This window comes from Oncorhynchus keta, chromosome 7, assembly GCF_023373465.1.
Source record: "Oncorhynchus keta strain PuntledgeMale-10-30-2019 chromosome 7, Oket_V2, whole genome shotgun sequence".
In the NCBI taxonomy this organism is placed as follows: Eukaryota; Metazoa; Chordata; class Actinopteri; order Salmoniformes; family Salmonidae; genus Oncorhynchus; species Oncorhynchus keta.
Genome location: NC_068427.1, coordinates 31,113,708 through 31,129,143, shown reverse-complemented (window position 1 = coordinate 31,129,143; position 15,436 = coordinate 31,113,708). Strand labels below are relative to the sequence as shown.

At 47.4% G+C, this 15,436-nt stretch overlaps 1 protein-coding gene across 1 annotated transcript in view; it reads right to left on the bottom strand.

The window, feature by feature from the left end:
• Positions 1-15,436, bottom strand: part of LOC118386297 (plastin-2) — a 35,487-nt gene that overhangs the window by 19,333 nt on the left and 718 nt on the right. Inside the window, exon 2 of the mRNA XM_035773942.2 lies at positions 2,725-2,864. The gene's annotated coding sequence lies outside the window, so the exon portion shown is untranslated. The remainder of the gene's footprint in view (positions 1-2,724; positions 2,865-15,436) is intronic.

Genomic DNA, 15,436 nt, shown 5'->3' with positions numbered 1-15,436 from the left:
ACTGAACATACTCAACAAGGCGGAGCTTTCTGCATGTTGTCACTGTGATAATTGCTACAAAATGTGATTTGCTGTACCCAGTGGTTCTGGGCTCTGCTGTCTATTTCGTTCTAAAGTATCCTGCTTCTAGTGAGCTGCTTTATGCTTTTTCTGGTGAGGTAATTCACACCATTCATGTGTCTTTATTACACCCCTTTGCAACTGCAAGTCATTATCACAAAACTAGCATTTCCAAGTATCCCCAACAACACACATACAAAGTCATAACGAGGATATTGCTTAAGACTTGTGTGAAATAGGGAGAATAATCTATTATGCAATTCAGAGAAGTTTGTCTTGTGACATTCTGTGTGGTTAGCCAGACCAACTCAAAGTTTGTGTGTGAGTATGTGTTTATCGGAAACTCCTCTAAATTCTTCCTCATCTGCCTTAGGACGAAGTATACATTCTAGGCCTCAGTCTGAGTTGAGAGTGGAGTACAGGTTGCTATAGTGATAACAGACAGGGAGAATGGCTGTCATTTCACTGTGTGGCTTCATCGAGAGCTCTACGGCTTTAAACCACAGACTCAGCGAGAGATAAAAGGTCACTTTAGATACAAAGACCCACTTTAAACTAGGTCTGCTCTGCTTGCCTCCGAGGTGTGAAGTTTTGGGATGAGTAACAATTGTCTCTCTTTCTATTGTCACCCAACTCATCAGAAGAAACCTGAGTGACATCTATGGTTTTCTAAACCTAGGGTCTAAAGACCATTATTTATCTATATTCAACAATGTATGTACTGTAGTAGCCCACTTCTTTATTATTACATTTTTTGTATTTTTACCCCCTTTTTCTCCCCAATTTCAATCTTGTCTCATTGCTGCAACTCCCCAACAGGTTCAGGAGGCGAAGGTCGAGTCATGCGTCCTCCGAAACATGAGCCACCAAACCGCGCTTCATAACACCCGCCTGCTTAACCCGGAAGCCAGCCACACCAATGTGTCGGAGGAAACACCGTTCACCTGATGACCGAGGTCAGCCTGCAGGCGCAGCACGAGTCGCTAGACTGCGATGAGCCAAGTAAAGCCCCCCAGCCAAACCTTCCCCTAACCCAGACGACACTGGGTCAATTGTACTCCGCCCTGTGGGACTCCCGATCACAGCCAGTTGCGATACAGCCCGGGATCGAACCCGGGTCTGTAGTGACACCTCTAGCACTGCGATGCAGTGCCTTAGACCGCTGCGCCACTCGTGAGGCCCAGTAGCACACTTCTAAATTCTAAAATAAGTAAGAACAAGCAGTTCCGGGTTTTGTTACCTTTCTCCCACCATTGCTATAGAGGTCAGAAGCAGAAGCGAAACTGATGTATTTTTACAAGATGTTTCAAAATGACCAGCTTTGTCACTTTACAAGCATTTCATTTCAATCAGCAGTGAGACACTCTCTGATGATTCAGTAAACCACACACTGGATGACATAATGACACTGTGATGTTCACTAATCTAACAATAGGATATGATTGTCTTTTTAGGGCTGACATTTACCCAGACTTTACTTTTTGATGATGAAGTCAAATTTGTCTTTGCATTTTGATCATGAGGGGCGTTATCTTTCATGAGGCAAATCCAGTTACTTGATTTGAAATCCCTAAAACCCTCATCTGTCATCAATAATTACCTGTGGACTCAGTCACTAAAATCATCAAGGGCCTTTATGGAAATAAAACTGCAATACCCACAAACATCAATCATTGGTACCGCAGATTTCACATGTAAATCTTGTTCTCTTTTAAACAAACAGCTTATTCATTATGTAGTAAGAAAATAATCAAACCGTAAGGTATATTTGCATGGATTAGATATAGGAAGATAGGTTTATTGGAACAATATTATGATGTGGACATTTATCAAAGCCAATCTGTCTGTCACTCCAAATAATCTTCATACAGCAATCAATTGTGCTTCCTCGGTTTCTCTCAATTGTTTTGTATTCAGAGGCACATTCCTTGAAGTGTAGTGTGTGTTATGGATTCTTCAAGCACAATTGAAAGACAAAATATATATATATTATATTTTGTTCATCATTTTCAAATGGCTACAGCAGTGTGAGTTCAAAAGATGACAAATTCACATGTCAGTCAATTCCATGTGCTGAAGCACATGTTATTCCACATGTTATTCCATGAATAGTGAAGATATGTTGGAAAATGTACATTTATATCTGAGTTACTGTTAGCTTTCACATGTTAGAATACTTTTCAGTAGTTGCAGCAAGGCTAACCACATCCCAACGTACTTCCTGTTTAACCACTGCAATGGTTTACTTCTGCTCTCTGTCACCATAGTCTGCTGACTTTACAGTCAAGACATGGCAATGCTGCGCATTGATCAGCATGTCTACTACACATGCTGCCCTCAGATTCGAGGACGACACGATCTATTAACACTCACAGGACTATCTGTGAACCCTTATGGACTGTTAAAGCAACAGAAATGCATCATCATCATCATCATCATTCATCCTCATCAGAATCAATGTGCAGTCACAGAACATTTTCTCAGTAGATTCAACGTAATAATGACACATGCAGAGGAACAGAGTGACACTGATCATCATCATTCATCCTCATCAGAATCAATGTGCAGTCACAGAACATTTTCTCAGTAGATTCAACGTAATAATGACACATGCAGAGGAACAGAGTGACACTGAGAGGCCCCTAGGTCAGGAGATTGAATTACCTGAGGGAGGTGAGTTGACTGGCGGATCTGTCTGTGAGTCTGTCTGTGTCACTTTCCTTCCTTCAGTGTGTCTGCTGCTCTCACTGCTTGACAGGCAGGCAGTGCACTGTCTCTCCCTCAGAAGTCAAGCGACAATGAATCTATTCAAATAAATGAGGAAGGAAGTGACACGCGAACCAACACAACTTCACAAAGAGGAATGTCTTTATATGGCAATCTGCTGTCTGCCACGGGCCTATCAAAGTGATCAGTCTGGCAATAATATTCTACTCAGTTTTGTGTTTGTGTAGGTTTGTGTATTTGTTTTATTTATTTTTATTTATTTAACCTTTATTTAACTAGGCAAGTCAGTTAAGAACAAATTATTATTTACAATGACGGCCTCCCAAAGGCAAAAAGCCTCCTGCGGGGACGGGGCCTGGGATTTTAAAATAAAAATATAAATATAAGCCAAAACACACATCACAACAAGAGAAACACAACACTACATAAAGAGAGACCTAAAGACAACTAGGGTTGCGCATTTTGGGGAATATTCAGAGGTGGAAACTTTCCGTGGGAATTAACGGGAATATATGGTAACTAATGGGAATATATGGTAATTAACAAACATATATGCAAATGTATATTAATACCATTCAAATGTAGATGTTTTTTTGCATTGGATATATTTACAATATCATATGGAGACAGAAGCATAAACCTTTTCATAAGTAGACATAATTGCAAATGATTAAATCCTTCCAATAGAAATGTAATAAACAATTTAGTTACGAATTGAACTTTAATTAAATGAGTTGACTCTTCACATGGGATGATTTCACTGAGCAACAAAAGAAAGGGAATATTGAATGATCTCCAATGATCGATTGCATCTCCCAAAAACATTTTCAACATACATCTGTACTAATGATAGTCTAGAAACTAAAGCTTTGGTTGTTTTCCTCTCAGGCTTCCATGTCTTCTCCCTGGACCTCCTCAATGTCCACCTCTTGAACCTGTTGGACTCTGAGGCCTCATCTCATCATGGACTCTGCGGCTGTCACTTTCCAACCCTGTTGAGGATGGCTCATTGTCAGGCTCAAAGAGCCTCAAATTTGCCCGGATGGCCACCAATTTTTCAACCCTTGTATTAGTCAACCTGTTGCATGCTTTGGTGTGAGTGTTTCCAAACAAGGACCAGTTGTGCTCTGAGGCAGCTGTGGTTGGTGGGATTTGGAGGATTATGGAGGCAACAGGGGAAAGAGCCTTAGATCCACCAAGTTCCTTACACCAGGTGGCTGATGCAATATGGCAGTCGTGCCAACATATCTCATCTCCATCCCAAAGTCCTTGCTTGGAAGTGTACTTCGCCAGACTGTCAAGAACCTTGCTCTCATCCAGGCCAAGGTGGCGAGACACGGTAGTGATGACACCATAGGCATTGTTGATCTCTGCACCAGACAGGATGCTCTTGCCACCCTGCTTGGGATCCAACATGTATGCTGCGGCGTGTTTGGGCTTCAAGCAGAAGTCTTCACGCATTTTGATGTATTTCAGAACTACAGCTTCCTCTGCTTGGAGCAACAGTGAAGTGGGCAGGGCAGTACGGATTTCTTCTCTTACTATCAAGCCCTGATCTGTTTCACATGTCCCTGTGATTGTGTTCACCCCCTCCAGGTGTCGTTTATTTTCCCATTTTCCCCAGCCAAGCTTCCTGCCATCCAGGACTTATATAATAGGCGGTGTCAGAGGAAAGGCCATAAAATTGTCAGAGACTCCAGTCACCCAAGTTATAGACTGTTTTCTCTGCTACCGCATGGCAAGCGGTACCGGAGCGCCAAGCCTTGGACCAAAAGGCTCCTCAACAGCTTCTACCCACAAGCCATTACACTGCTGAACAATTCAGAAAAATCGCTACTGGACAATTTACATTCACCCCCCCACCTACATGTACAGATTACCTCAACTAGCCTGTACCCCTGCACACTGACTCGGTACCGGTGCCTCCTGTATATAGCCTCGTTATTGTTATTCTGATTGTGTTACTTTTTATTTTAGCCTACTTGGTAAATATTTTCTTCTTGAACTGCACTGTTGGTTAAGGACTTGTAAGTAAGCAGTTCATGGTAAAGTCTACACTTGTTGTATTCGGCGCATGTGGCAAATAAAGTTTGATTTGATGGGGCTGTCCATATCGGCAGACTGTGATATGGCCATTTCTTGGAGAGACTCCTTCCCCTCCAGGAGACTGTCAAACATGATGACAACACCAGCCCAACAGGTGTTGCTGGGCAAGTTCAATGTGGTGCTCTTATTCTTCTCACTTTGCTTGGTGAGGTAGATTGCTGCTATACTTTGATGACCCTTCACATACCTAACCATTTCCTTGGCTCTCTTGTAGAGTGTATCCATTGTTTTCAGTGCCATGATGTCCTTGAGGAGCAGATTCAATGCATGAGCAGCACAGCCAATGGGTGTGATGTGAGGGTAGGACTCCTCCACTTTAGACCAAGCAGCTTTCATGTTCACAGCATTGTCTGTCACCAGTGCAAATACCTTCTGTTGTCCAAGGTTATTGATGTCTGCCTTCAGCTCATCTGCAATATAGAGAACGGTGTGTCTGTTGTCCCTTGTGTCTGTGTTCTTGTAGAATACTGGTTGAGGAGTGGAGATGATGTAGTTAATTATTCCTTGGCTACGAACATGCAACCACCCATCAGAGATGATTGCAAAACATTCTGCTTTCTCTATGATTTGCTTGACCTTAACTTGAACTCTGTTGAACTCCGCATCTAGAAAATTAGTAGATAATGCATGTCTGGTTGGAGGGATGTATGCTGGGGGAAGAACATTCAGAAATCTTTTCCAATACACATTGCCTGTGAGCATCAGAGGTGAACCAGTTGCATACATAGCTTGAGCAAGACATTCATCAGCATTTCTCTGACTACATTCCTCCATTGAGTCAAAAAACTTCTGATTCCAGGAGGACCATGAGCTGTTGCTATCGATAAGGTGTCTGATTCATCATTTTCACCTCAAATATAAATAGAGGGACTTTTGTCAGAGGTTGCTTCCTGTGAGCGTTGAGGGAACTTTATGCACTTGGCCAGATTATTCTGCATCTTTGTTGCATTCTTCACATATGATTTGGCACAGTATTTGCAAATGTACACAGCTTTTCCTTCTACATTAGCTGCAGTGAAATGTCTCCACACATCAGATAGTGCCCGTGGCATTTTCCTGTAAAGATGAGGGAAAAATGAGTACATGTAAAAATAAATACAATTCCATGTACAGATAAATAGATTAAAGTTAGATTAAACAACTCCTTTGTAAGATACATGTTTTAAAATGAAACATGGAAACTGTCACAGAGTCTGTTTAATTTTTGATTGTGCTCCCTTAGGTTACTGCTGGAGGGCACCCTTACTTTGTTTCTAGTGTCCAGGTTACCCTGATTGTTATTATTGGTTTCACCTGTGGTTGATTGCCCTCTCGGTTCACCTGTTGCCTGGCTATTTAAGTTCTTCTGTGGGCAGGGATCTTTGCTTAAGTCTCATGTTTTAATTAGTGTGCTCTTGCTTTGTGTTTTCTGTGAGGACCTTAGTAAATATTCTGGATTTACCCTTACTTCTGCCTGCTGTGTTTCTCTGCGCCTGGGTCTGAGTTCGTACTAGCATTATTGTCACATTAGACCTAAGCCACAATGGACCCAGCAGAGATTTCTCCATCATCCGAGGGACACTCTGAGCTCCACCATTTACGGTCGGCTCTCACCCACCATGGAACTATGATTAGTCGTCATGAGGCACGGCTGAAGACATTGTCTGAGGATTTAAGAACTTGTGTCCGCTCTGCAGACAGGACAGAAGGGAGCAACGGCTGCTACACCTGTGACGATTCCTTACCCTCCACTCCCTACCAGCTCATCGTCTTCCTTCCCTCGGGAGCCTCATCTCCCGGCACCGGAGCGCTAGGAGGGGCATCGTGGGAGGTGTCGTGGGTTCCTGCTCCATTGATCGCTGGTCTTTGAGCTGCAGGCATCAACGTTTCCCACAGAGCGTTCCAGAGTAGCATACGTCATCTCCTTGCTCTCAGGACGGGCTCTGGTCTGGGCCACGGCCATATAGGAGCAACAATCAGACATTTGTTTTAATTGGCAAAGCTTCAGCCAGGAAATTAACAGGTTTTTGATCACCCCATCAGTGGCAGGAATGCTGCCCAAAGACTCATTGAGCTGCGGCAGGGCAGCCGGAGCGTAGCTGATTACGCCATTGACTTTCGGACGATCACCGCTGAGAGCGGTTGGAATACAGAGGCACTTCACTCAGCCTTTCTGAACAGACTCAGCGAGGTTCTCAAGGATGAACTGACTTCCCGAGACAACCCTGACACTCTGGATGAGCTTATCTTTCTGGCCAGTCAGATTGACAACCGGGTTCGGGAATGTTGTCGGGAGGGGACGGAGGAGTTAAGTGTTGGTTCCAGTGTTTTGGGTTCTGCTGAGGGAGTTGATTCTTTGTTGGTTTGCACTGCCTTGTATGCTTGTCCTGTACCCCGTCAGTGTTCTCAATTCAGCTCTGGGCCTCCTTCATATCCTTCAGAGGAGTTGATGCAATTAGGACGCACCAGACTGTCTGCTCTGGAGAGAAGGCGCAGGATTAACGAGTAACGTTGTCTTTACTATGGACAGTCTGGACATTTCCGTGCCTCCTGTCCCGAGCTGATGGGAAACGGGATGACTCGTCAGTAGATGGAAGAATACTGGTGAGTCAGATACAGTCTCCAGCTGCTGACACAGTATGCGTCTTGCTTCCAGCCAACCTGCAGTGGGACAATGGTCAGTTGTACATTCCTTCTTTCATAGACACTGGGGGCTACCGGCTGTTTTCGAGATCGCACGTTAGATCTCCAATAGGGGCTGCCTCTCACTAAACTGGACATTCCATTTTCGATCACTGCGCTGGATGGTCAACCCCTATGGTCTGGGGAAGGTGAAGCAATGTACCATGCCTATTCACTACGAGTTCTGGATTACCATGTGGAGTTTATACAGTTACATCTGGTGGAATCCCCTGAGCTCCACCTGGTTCTTTGACATCTGTGGCTTTCCACCCATAATCCTCAAATTGACTGGCCCTCTGGAAAAGTTCTGTAATGGAATCCTTCATGCCAGTTCACCTGCCAGCAACTCTCTCCACCTCTTTCCGGCCCTGCTCGTCTTTAGGTTTCCGACTCTCCTGTTCCCCCGACTGGGGATGACAAGCCTGATCTTTCTCGCGTACCTCGGGATTACTGTGATCTGGGTCAGGTCTTCAGCAAACGAAGGGCCAGCGAACTACCTCCTCACAGGTCCTACGATTGGGCCATTGACCTCCTGCCCTGCACCACTCCTCCGAGAGGAGGGATGTATTCTCTCTCAGGTCCAGAGACTGCAACCATTAATAGTTATCTTAAGGAGGCGCTGGTGTCTGATTTTTATTCGGCCGTCCACTTCACCTGCAGGAGCAGGTTTTTTCTTTGTTGGGAAGAAGAACCGTTACCCTCTTCCTCATATGTTGTCAGCTTTTGAGAGACTCCAGGGAGCTACAGCTTTCTCAAATTTGTACGCAATCCGTAAATCCAATATGGTGCGCATCAGACAGGGAGATGAGTGGAAGACAGCGTTCAATACCCCTAATGGATATTATTAGTACCGGATCTTTGGACTTACTAATACTTCCAGGTCCTTCAAAGACTCCTCTCTCATCACTTGTTCATGAAGGCCGAAAAGTGAGTTTCACGTTCTTCAGATATCCTTCCTACGATACATCGTGTCTCAAGGTTGTGTAAGTATGGACTCCCAAAATATAGAAGCAGTGGTCAACTGGCTGATGCCCAACACAGTCAAACAAGTCCAGTGTTTTTGTTTTGCTAATTTCTCCCGGAGATTTGTGAGTGACTTTTTAGTTCTGTGGCTGCGCCATTGACAGCGCTCACCAAGGGCTCGGCTGGGCATGTATGCTGGACCTCTGCTGCTGAGAAGGCATTCCAGTACCTGAAACATCGGTTTTCTTTTGCACCCATTCTTGTTCATGCGCATCCTTCTATTCCCTTTGTGGTAGAGGTGGACGCCTCTGACGTCGGCGTGGGTGGGGTTCTGTTTCATCCCACGGCTAAAGACCAAAAGCTTCATCACTGTGCCTTTTTCTCCAGGCGTCTCTCTCCAGCGGAGAGGAACTATGATGTCAGAAATCTGGATTTTCTTGCAGTCAAACTGGCTTTGGAGGAGTGGCGACACTGGTTGGAGGGTTCGGAACACCTCTTTACGGTTTGGACTGACCACAAGAACCTGGCCTACATCCAGGAGGTTAATGCCTCAGTCCCCGGCAGGCTCTTATTCACTCGGTTCAGATACACGTTATCTTACCGTAAGGGGACTAAGAACGTGAAGCCGGATGCCCTTCTCACCAGTTTCCCAGCTCCAGTGAGGATCGGCCACTTGGTTCTATCATCCCCAGGTCGCTCATCCTCGCGCCGGTGTCCTGAGGTATAGAGACTGTAGTGAGCGAGGTGCATGGTATGGAGGCAGTTCCAGACGGCTGTCAACCTAACAGACTTTTGCCCCTATTGGGGCATGGTCCAAGGTACTTCAGTGGGCTCACTCTTCGTATCTCATCTCTCATCAGGGAGGGCAGCGAACGATAGGGTTTTTGAGGAGGAGTTTGTGGTGAACCTCAGCAGAGGCGGACACTCGGACCTTCGTGGCTGCTTGTAAGACCTGTGCCCGGAACAAGACTCCTCGTCCGCAGCCTCTGGGGCTTCTTAATCCGCTGCCAACACCTTCCTGAGCCTGTTCTATGGATCTATGGATTGTGGTCATTGTGGACCACTATTCCAAGGTGGCACATTTTCATTCCGCTGCCTAAGCATCCATCTGCCCGTGAGTCATTCAGCATGTTTTCCACCTTCACGGACTTCCTCTGGACATCGCCTCCGACCGGGGCCCCCAGTTTGCCACCAGATTCTAGAGGGCATTCTGTACTCTTCTGGGGTCATCAGCCAGTCTGTGCTCGGGATATCACCCTCAGTCCAACTGTCAAACAGAGCAGGTGAACGCCTTACGGTGCTGTGTGTCCACCAACCCCGCCACTTGGAGTCGGTACCTTCCCTGGGTGGAGTATGCACACAACACTCTCCAGTGTTCCTCCACTGGCCTGTCACCATTCCAGGTGTTGTAAGGTTACCTGCCCCCCGTTTCCTGGTCAGGAGATTGAAGTGGCGGTCCCTTCCGCTCAACGCCTCATCTCTCGTTTGCTGCCAGACCTGGAAGAGGGCTCAGTCAGCGCTCCTGAGGTCCTCAGCTCGGGTTCAACGACAGGCTGTTCATTGACTACAGCTCAGCATTCAACACCATAGTACCCTCCAAACTCATCATTAAGCTTGAGACCCTGGGTCTTGAAGATGCCCTGTGCAACTGGGTCCTGGATGTCCTGACAGGCCACCCCCAGGTGGTGAATGTAGGAAACATCTCCACTCCGCTGATCCTCAACACTGGGGCCCCACAAGGGTGCGTTCTCAGCCCCCTCTTGTACTCTCTGTTCACCCATGATTGAGTGGCCATGCATACCTGCCCCCCAGGAAACGGGGGGCAGGTAACCTTACAACACCTGGAATGGTGACAGGCCAGTGGAGGAACACTGGAGAGTGTTGTGTGCATACTCCACCCAGGGAAGGTACCGACTCCAAGTGGCGGGGTTGGTGGACACACAGCACCGTAAGGCGTTCACCTGCTCTGTTTGACAGTTGGACTGAGGGTGATATCCCATGCCTGCATGACTACTTCCGGGTTGGAGCGAGCGGTCGCATTTGCACTTCGCTCTGCAGGTTGTATAACTTTTTCATTACATTTCATTATAGTACAACGGTTGATTTGTCTAATCTTAGCAATTCTTCTTAGCTAGCTACATAGCCGTCCTTGTATCAGAGATAATTGCATAATTATCGTATTTCGTCGCCCTAACGTAGCCTTCACTGCTATTCGCCCAGGAGCTCGCAAACGCTAGCTAACGCACACAGATTAGCATCACTGTAGTGCTATTCACTCAACTGAACGACTTGATTAGTTTAGTGTTAGCTAGCTACATAGCTGTCTTTGTTTCCAAGATAATTGTGTAGTTTAGTGTGTGTAGTCTTGGAGTGATTATCTTAATTCACTGAGGTTCGCTAGCCAGCTATTTGTCGTCCTTAACGTAGGAGACTCTGCTAGCTAGCCAAGAGCTAACAGCTAACAGCTAGCCAACGTCACCACACACACGTCTACTGATTCGAATTCAACAACCCGGTCAGGTAGTATCACATTTTCATTTCATTTCATTACAGTACAACGGTTTGATTTGTTTGATCGTAGCTAGCTACATAGCTAGCTACATAGCCGTCTTTGTTTCAAAGATAATTGTGTAGCCTAGAGCGATTTCCTAGGTTAGCTAGCCAGCTATTGTCGTTCTTTTAACGCAACGTAACGTAAACAACACTGCTAGCTAGCCAGCTAGCCCCCGAATAGTAGCACTGTAGAAACTATTACACTCAACGGAACGACTTGATTAGTGTAGTGTCAACAACGCAGCTACTGCCAGCTAGCCTACTTCAGCAGTACTGTATCATTTTAATCATTTTAGTCAATAAGATTCTTGCTACGTAAGCTTAACTTTCTGAACATTCGAGACGTGTAGTCCACTTGTCATTCCAATCTCCTTGCATTAGCGTAGCCTTTTCTGTAGCCTGTCAACTATGTGTCTGTCTATCCCTGTTCTCTCCTCTCTGCACAGACCATACAAACGCTCCACACCGCGTGGCCGCGGCCACCCTAATCTGGTGGTCCCAGCGCGTACGACCCACGTGGAGTTCCAGGTCTCCGGTAGCCTCTGGAACTGCCGATCTGCGGCCAACAAGGCAGAGTTCATCTCAGCCTATGCCTCCCTCCAGTCCCTTGACTTCTTGGCACTGACGGAAACATGGATCACCACAGATAACACTGCTACTCCTACTGCTCTCTCCTCGTCCGCCCACGTGTTCTCGCATACCCCGAGAGCTTCTGGTCAGCGGGGTGGTGGCACCGGGATCCTGATCTCTCCCAAGTGGTCTTTCTCTCTTTCTCCCCTTACCCATCTGTCTATCGCCTCCTTTGAATTCCATGCTGTCACAGTTACCAGCCCTTTCAAGCTTAACATCCTTATCATTTATCGCCCTCCAGGTTCCCTCGGAGAGTTCATCAATGAGCTTGATGCCTTGATAAGCTCCTTTCCTGAGGACGGCTCACCTCTCACAGTTCTGGGCGACTTTAACCTCCCCACGTCTACCTTTGACTCATTCCTCTCTGCCTCCTTCTTTCCACTCCTCTCCTCTTTGACCTCACCCTCTCACCTTCCCCCTACTCACAAGGCAGGCAATACGCTTGACCTCATCTTTACTAGATGCTGTTCTTCCACTAACCTCATTGCAACTCCCTCCAAGTCTCCGACCACTACCTTGTATCCTTTTCCCTCTCGCTCTCATCCAACACTTCCCACACTGCCCCTACTGGATGGTATCGCGCCGTCCCAACCTTCGCTCTCTCTCCCCGCTACTCTCTCCTCTTCCATCCTATCATCTCTTCCCTCTGCTCAAACTTTCTCCAACCTATCTCCTGATTCTGCCTCCTCAACCCTCCTCTCCTCCCTTTCTGCATCCTTTGACTCTCTATGTCCCCTATCCTCCAGGCCGGCTCGGTCCTCCCCTCCCGCTCCGTGGCTCGACGACTCATTGCGAGCTCACAGAACAGGGCTCCGGGCAGCCGAGCGGAAATGGAGGAAAACTCGCCTCCCTGCGGACCTGGCATCCTTTCACTCCCTCCTCTCTACATTTTCCTCCTCTGTCTCTGCTGCTAAAGCCACTTTCTACCATTCTAAATTCCAAGCATCTGCCTCTAACCCTAGGAAGCTCTTTGCCACCTTCTCCTCCCTCCTGAATCCTCCCTCCCCCCCTCCTCCTCTCTGCAGATGACTTCGTCAACCATTTTGAAAAGAAGGTCGACGACATCCGATCCTCGTTTGCTAAGTCAAACGACACCGTTGGTTCTGCTCACACTGCCCTACCCTATGCTCTGACCTCTTTCTCCCCTCTCTCCAGATGAAATCTCGCGTCTTGTGACGGCCGGCCGCCCAACAACCTGCCCGCTTGACCCTATCCCCTCCTCTCTTCTCCAGACCATTTCCGGAGACCTTCTCCCTTACCTCACCTCGCTCATCAACTCATCCCTGACCGCTGGCTACGTCCCTCCCGTCTTCAAGAGAGCGAGAGTTGCACCCCTTCTGAAAACCCTACACTCGATCCCTCCAATGTCAACAACTACAGACCAGTATCCCTTCTCTCTTTTCTCTCCAAAACTCTTGAGCGTGCCGTCCTTGGCCAGCTCTACCGCTATCTCTCTCAGAATGACCTTCTTGATCCAAATCAGTCAGGTTTCAAGACTAGTCATTCAACTGAGACTGCTCTTCTCTGTATCACGGAGGCGCTCCGCACTGCTAAAGCTAACTCTCTCTCCTCTGCTCTCATCCTTCTAGACCTATCGGCTGCCTTCGATACTGTGAACCATCAGATCCTCCTCTCCACCCTCTCCGAGTTGGGCATCTCCGGCGCGGCCCACGCTTGGATTGCGTCCTACCTGACAGGTCGCTCCTACCAGGTGGCGTGGCGAGAATCTGTCTCCTCACCACGCGCTCTCACCACTGGTGTCCCCAGGGCTCTGTTCTAGGCCCTCTCTTATTCTCGCTATACACCAAGTCACTTGGCTCTGTCATAACCTCACATGGTCTCTCCTATCATTGCTATGCAGACGACACACAATTAATCTTCTCCTTTCCCCCTTCTGATGACCAGGTGGCGAATCGCATCTCTGCATGTCTGGCAGACATATCAGTGTGGATGACGGATCACCACCTCAAGCTGAACCTCAGCAAGACGGAGCTCCTCTTCCTCCCGGGAAGGACTGCCCATTCCATGATCTCGCCATCACGGTTGACAACTCCATTGTGTCCTCCTCCCAGAGCGCTAAGAACCTTGGCGTGATCCTGGACAACACCCTGTCGTTCTCAACTAACATCAAGGCGGTGTCCCGTTCCTGTAGGTTCATGCTCTACAACATCCGCAGAGTACGACCCTGCCTCACACAGGAAGCGGCGCAGGTCCTAATCCAGGCACTTGTCATCTCCCGTCTTGATTACTGCAACTCGCTGTTGGCTGGGCTCCCTGCCTGTGCCATTAAACCCCTACAACTCATCCAGAACGCCGCAGCCCGTCTGGTGTTCAACCTTCCCAAGTTCTCTCACGTCACCCCGCTCCTCCGCTCTCTCCACTGGCTTCCAGTTGAAGCTCGCATCCGCTACAAGACCATGGTGCTTGCCTACGGAGCTGTGAGGGGAACGGCACCTCAGTACCTCCAGGCTCTGATCAGGCCCTACACCCAAACAAGGGCACTGCGTTCATCCACCTCTGGCCTGCTCGCCTCCCTACCACTGAGGAAGTACAGTTCCCGCTCAGCCCAGTCAAAACTGTTCGCTGCTCTGGCCCCCAATGGTGGAACAAACTCCCTCACGACGCCAGGACAGTGGAGTCAATCACCACCTTCCGGAGACACCTGAAACCCCACCTCTTCAAGGAATACCTAGGATAGGGTAAGTAATCCTTCTCACCCCCCTAAAAGATTTAGATGCACTATTGTAAGTGGCTGTTCCACTGGATGTCATAAGGTGTATGCACCAATTTGTAAGTCGCTCTGGATAAGAGCGTCTGCTAAATGACTTAAATGTAAATGTAAAATGCCTCCAACTCAATCATCAAGTTTGCAGGTGACACAACAGTGGTAAGCTTGATTACCAAAAACGACGAGACAGCCAACAGTGAGGAGGTGAGGGCCCTCAGAGTGTGGTGTCAGGAAAATAACCTCTCACTCCATGTCAGAAAAACAAAAGATATGATCATTGACTTCAGGAAACAGCAAAGGGGGCACCCCCCTATCCACATCGACGGGACAGCAGTGGAGAAGGTGAAAAGTTCCTGTGTTCATATCGCTGACAAACTGAAATGGTCCACGCACACAGACAGTGTGGTGAAGAAGGCGCAACAGCGCCTCTTCAACCTCAGGAGGCTGACAAAATGTGTCTTGTCACTGAAAACCCTCACTAACTTTTACAGGTGCACAATTAAGAACATCCTGTCGGGCTGTATCACCGCCTGGTATGGCAACTGCACCACCCACAACCGCAAGGCTCTCCAGAAGTTGGTGCGTTCTGCAAAACACATCACAGGTGGCAAACTACCTTCCCTCAAGAACACCTACAACACACGGTGTCACAGGAAGGCAAAAAATATCATCAAGAACAATAACCACTCAAGCCTCTGTCTGTTCACCCTGCCTCCACCCAGAATGCGAGGTCAGTACAGGTGCATCAAAGCTGGGACAGAGAGATTGAAAAACAGCTTCTATCTCAAGGCCATCAGTTCGTTAAACAGCCACCACTGGTACATAGAGGCGGCTGCCTACCTACAGACTTGATATCATTGGCCACTTTAATAAATGGAACACTCGTCACTTTAAGAATGTTTACCCATCTTGCATTACTCATCTCATATGTATATAATATACTGTATCCTTCACTATCTATTCTTTAATATCTGTTGCATCTTAGCCACTTTGTCGCTACTCATCCAT